The sequence below is a fragment of the Oreochromis niloticus genome, unplaced genomic scaffold (genome assembly GCF_001858045.2).
Source record: "Oreochromis niloticus isolate F11D_XX unplaced genomic scaffold, O_niloticus_UMD_NMBU tig00003514_pilon, whole genome shotgun sequence".
Classification (NCBI taxonomy): Eukaryota; Metazoa; Chordata; class Actinopteri; order Cichliformes; family Cichlidae; genus Oreochromis; species Oreochromis niloticus.
In genome coordinates this window covers 11,807-17,193 of record NW_020327883.1, presented here as the reverse complement: position 1 = coordinate 17,193, position 5,387 = coordinate 11,807, and the positions used below count along the sequence as shown (strand labels likewise).

General features: G+C 50.9%; 1 long non-coding RNA gene across 1 annotated transcript; it reads right to left on the bottom strand.

The window, feature by feature from the left end:
* Positions 1 to 1,393: 1,393 nt before the first annotated feature.
* Positions 1,394 to 1,980, bottom strand: LOC112845142 (uncharacterized). The gene is made up of 3 exons (XR_003217945.1): positions 1,946 to 1,980; positions 1,670 to 1,859; positions 1,394 to 1,445 (listed from the first exon to the last, which is right to left on the bottom strand). It is a non-coding gene; the product is annotated as an uncharacterized LOC112845142 (long non-coding RNA).
* Between the last annotated feature and the right edge of the window lie 3,407 nt (positions 1,981 to 5,387).

Sequence of the window (5,387 nt, the reverse complement as noted above, 5' to 3'; positions counted from 1 at the left end):
TTGGAAACGTCATACAGGTGCTCTACAGTAGAGGTCCTGGCTTTTCACCCCCCTCCATTCTCTTCAGAGACGGAGCAGAGGCTGAACACTTTGTGCCCTGTGCGGGCGTTGGGGACTTATCTTGACAAAACAGCTGGATTCAGGAAGTCGGATCAGCTGTTTGTTTCCTGGGCCTCCCCTCACAAGGGCAGGCCCTTATCACGCCAGAGGCTAGCACATTGGATTGTAGAGGCCATAGCTCTGGCTTATAGCTGTAAGGGCTCACAGGGCCCCCCGGGACTTCGAGCTCACTCCACTAGGGGTGTGGCCACATCCTGGGCTTTGTTCAGTGTATCAGTCCAGGATATTTGTGCGGCAGCAAGCTGGGCTACGCCGCACACGTTTGTCCGGTTTTATCGGCTGGATGTTGCACAGTCATCCCTGGCTCAGGCAGTGCTGGATTCTGGTGCCTCAGGTTCGACCTGAGATCCTGGAGTAGTACTGGAGTGTGGCTTCGGGAGCTGGCACAATCCGGGAGTGGGCCATATCTCCCATAGTGAAACACCGAACGAAGTTAGAAAAAGAAAGTTGGGTTACTTAACGTAATCCCTGGTTCTTTGATAACAGAGTGAGGTGTTTCACCAACACTTCCCTCCTTGCTTAGGCACGGAAAGAAATCTGCTTGGAATGAGATAGGAGGAGCTGGTCGGCCGTGTTAGTATGAGGGGGCGGAGCCCTGAGCACGGCTCGACAGGTCTGTCAGAGACAGACGTGGTGTCATTGGAGCTTCCGTAGTTGGTCACGCCGAGGCGATTCCCATACTGAAACACCTCACTCTGTTATCAAAGAACGAGCGATTACGTTAAGTAACCCAACGATATCAGAGTGCAGGAGCCCAGAAACAGATCCAAGACCTGAAACACAAGGAGAATGGAAAGAAAGCGTTGTGAAATCAGGAGGAAACCTCCAGGTTTCCACACCAGCTGTGATGGATGCTTACAAGCGGGTGAGATGGATATCAGAGTGCAGGAGCCCAGGAACAGATCCAAGACCTGAAACACAAGGAGAATGGAAAGAAAGCGTTGTGAAATCAGGAGGAAACCTCCAGGTTTCCACACCAGCTGTGATGGATGCTTACAAGCGGGTGAGATGGATATCAGAGTGCAGGAGCCCACAAACAGATCCAAGACCTGAAACATAAGGAGATTGGAAAGAAAGCGTTGTGAAATATGGAGGGAACTTCCAGGTTTCCACACCGGCTGTGACGGACACTTAGAAGCGGGTGAGATGGATATCAGTGTGCAGGAGCCCAGGAACAGATCCAAGACCTGAAACATAAGGAGATTGGAAAGAAAGCGTTGTAAAATCTGGAGGGAACCTCCAGGATTCCACGCTGGTTGTGATGGATACTTACAAGCGGGTGAGATGGATATCAGTGTGCAGGAGCCCACAAACAGATCCAAGACCTGAAACATAAGGAGATTGGAAAGAAAGCGTTGTGAAATCTGGAGGGAACTTCCAGGTTTCCACACCGGCTGTGACGGACACTTAGAAGCGGGTGAGATGGATATCAGTGTGCAGGAGCCCAGGAACAGATCCAAGACCTGAAACATAAGTGGAGTGGAAAGAAAGCGTCGTGAAATCTGGAGGGAACCTCCAGGTTTCCACGCTGGTTGTGACGGACACTTACAAGCGGGTGAGATGGATATCAGAGTGCAGGAGCCCAGGAAGAGATCCAAGACCTGAAACACAAGGCGATTGGAAAGACAGCGTTGTGAAATATGGAGGGAACCTCCAGGTTTCCACGCTGGTTGTGACGGACACTTAGAAGCGGGTGAGATGGATATCAGAGTGCAGGAGCCGAGGAACAGATCCAAGACCTGAAACACAAGGAGAGTGGAAAGAAAGCGTCGTGAAATCTGGAGGGAACCTCCAGGATTCCACGCTGGTTGTGATGGATACTTACAAGCGGGGGAGATGGATATCAGTGTGCAGGAGCCCAGGAAGAGATCCAAGACCTGAAACACAAGGAGATTGGAAAGAAAGCGTTGTGAAATCTGGAGGGAACCTGCAGGTTTCCACGAAGGCTGTAATGGATAGTTACAAGCAGGTGAGATGGATATCAGAGTGCAGGAGCTCAGGAACAGATCCAAGAACTGAAACATAAATGGACTGGAAAGAAAGCGTCGTGAAATCTGGAGGGAACCTCCAGGATTCCACGCTGATTGTGATGGATACTTACAAGCGGGTGAGATGGATATCAGTGTGCAGGAGCCCAGGAAGAGATCCAAGACCTGAAACACAAGGACATTGAAAAGAAAGCGTCGTGAAATCTGGAGGGAACCTCCAGGTTTCCACGCCGGCTGTGACGGACACTTAGAAGCGGGTGAGATGGATATCAGAGTGCAGGAGCCCAGGAACAGATCCAAGAACTGAAACATAAATGGACTGGAAAGAAAGCGTTGTGAAATCTGGAGGGAACCTCCAGGTTTCCACGCCGGCTGTGACGGACACTTACAAGCGGATGAGATGGATATCAGCGTGCAGGAGCAAAGGAAGAGATTCAAGACCTGAAACACAAGGAGAGTAGAAAGAAAGCGTTGTGCAATCTGGAGGGAATTTCCAGGTTTCCACGCCGGCTGTGATGGACACTTAGAAGCGGGTGAGATGGATATCAGTGTGCAGGAGCCCAGGAAAAGATCCAAGACCTGAAACATAAGTAGAGTGGAAAGAAAGCGTTTTGAAATCTGGAGGAAACCTCCAGGTTTCCACGCCGGCTGTGACGGACACTTAGAAGTGGGTGAGATGGATATCAGTGTGCAGGAGCCCACAAACAGATCCAAGACCTGAAACACAAGGAGAGTGGAAAGAAAGCGTTGTGCAATATGGAGGGAACTTCCAGGTTTCCACGCCGGCTGTGACGGACACTTAGAAGCGGGTGAGATGGATATCAGAGTGCAGGAGCCCAGGAACAGATCCAACACCTGAAACATAAGTGGAGCGGAAAGAAAGCGTTGTGAAATCTGGAGGGAACCTCCAGGTTTCCACGCTGGTTGTGACGGACACTTACAAGCGGGTGAGACAGATATCACAGTGCAGGAACCCACAAACAGATCCAAGACCTGAAACACAAGGAGAGTGGAAAGAAAGCGTTGTGCAATCTGGAGGGAACCTCCAGGTTTCCACGCCGGCTGTGACGGACATTTATAAGCGGGTGAGATGGATATCAGAGTGCAGGAGCCCAGGAAAAGATACAAGACCTGAAACATAAGGAGATTGAAAAGAAAGCGTTGTGAAATCTGAAGGGAACCTCCAGGTTTCCACGCTGCTTGTGACGGATACTTATAAGCAGGTGAGATGGATATCAGAGTGCAGGAGCCCAGGAAAAGATCCAAGACCTGAAACATAAGGAGATTGAAAAGAAAGCGTTGTGAAATCTGGAGGAAACCTCCAGGTTTCCACGCCGGCTGTGACGGACACTTAGAAGCGGGTGAGATGGATACCAGTGTGCAGGAGCCCAGGAACAGATCCAAGACCTGAAACACAAGGAGAGTGGAAAGAAAGCGTTGTGCAATCTGGAGGGAACCTCCAGGTTTCCACGCCGGCTGTGACGGACACTTAGAAGCAGGTGAGATAGATATCAGAGTGCAGGAGCCCAGGAACAGATCCAAGACCTGAAACACAAGGAGAGTGGAAAGAAAGCGTTGTGAAATCTGGAGGGAACCTCCAGGTTTCCACGCCGGCTGTGACGGACACTTAGAAGCGGGTGAGATGGATATCAGTGTGCAGGAGCCAAGGAACAGATCCAAGACCTGAAACATAAGGAGAGTGGAAAGAAAGCGTTGTGAAATCTGGAGGGAACCTCCAGGTTTCCACGCTGGTTGTGACGGACACTTACAAGCGGGTGAGATGGATATCAGAGTGCAGGAGCCCAGGAACAGATCCAAGACCTGAAACACAAGGAGAGTGGATAGAAAGCGTTGTGCAATCTGGAGGGAACCTCCAGGTTTCCACGCTGGTTGTGACGGACACTTACAAGCGGGTGAGATGGATATCAGAGTGCAGGAGCCCAGGAACAGATCCAAGACCTGAAACACAAGGAGAGTGGATAGAAAGCGTTGTGCAATCTGGAGGGAACCTCCAGGTTTCCACGCTGGTTGTGACGGACACTTAGAAGCGGGTGAGATGGATATCAGTGTGCAGGAGCCCACAAACAGATCCAAGACCTGAAACACAAGGAGAGTGGAAAGAAAGCGTTGTGCAATCTGGAGGGAACCTCCAGCTTTCCACGCTGGTTGTGACGGACACTTAGAAGCGGGTGAGATGGATATCAGAGTGCAGGAGCCCACGAACAGATCCAAGACCTGAAACACAAGGAGAGTGGAAAGAAAGCGTTGTGCAATCTGGAGGGAACTTCCAGGTTTCCACGCCGGCTGTGACGGACACTTAGAAGCGGGTGAGATGGATATCAGTGTGCAGGAGCCCACAAACAGATCCAAGACCTGAAACACAAGGAGAGTGGAAAGAAAGCGTTGTGCAATCTGGAGGGAACTTCCAGGTTTCCACGCTGGTTGTGACGGACACTTAGAAGGAGGTGAGATGGATATCAGTGTGCAGGAGCCCAGGAACAGATCCAAGACCTGAAACATAAGTGGAGCGGAAAGAAAGCATTGTGAAATCTGGAGGGAACCTCCAGGTTTCCACGCTGGTTGTGACGGACACTTAGAAGGAGGTGAGATGGATATCAGTGTGCAGGAGCCCAGGAACAGATCCAAGACCTGAAACACAAGGAGAATGGAAAGAAAGCGTTGTGCAATCTGAAGGGAACCTCCAGGTTTCCACGCTGCTTGTGACGGATACTTATAAGCGGGTGAGATGGATATCAGAGTGCAGGAGCCCAGGAAAAGATCCAAGACCTGAAACATAAGGAGATTGAAAAGAAAGCGTTGTGAAATCTGGAGGAAACCTCCAGCTTTCCACGCCGGCTGTGACGGACACTTAGAAGCGGGTGAGATGGATACCAGTGTGCAGGAGCCCAGGAACAGATCCAAGACCTGAAACACAGGGAGAGTGGAAAGAAAGCGTTGTGCAATCTGGAGGGAACCTCCAGGTTTCCACGCCGGCTGTGACGGAGACTTAGAAGCAGGTGAGATAGATATCAGAGTGCAGGAGCCCAGGAACAGATCCAAGACCTGAAACACAAGGAGAGTGGAAAGAAAGCGTTGTGCAATCTGGAGGGAACCTCCAGGTTTCCACGCCGGCTGTGACGGACACTTAGAAGCGGGTGAGATGGATATCAGTGTGCAGGAGCCCACAAACAGATCCAAGACCTGAAACAAAAGGAGAGTGGAAAGAAAGCGTTGTGAAATCTGGAGGGAACCTCCAGGTTTCCACGCCGGCTGTGACGG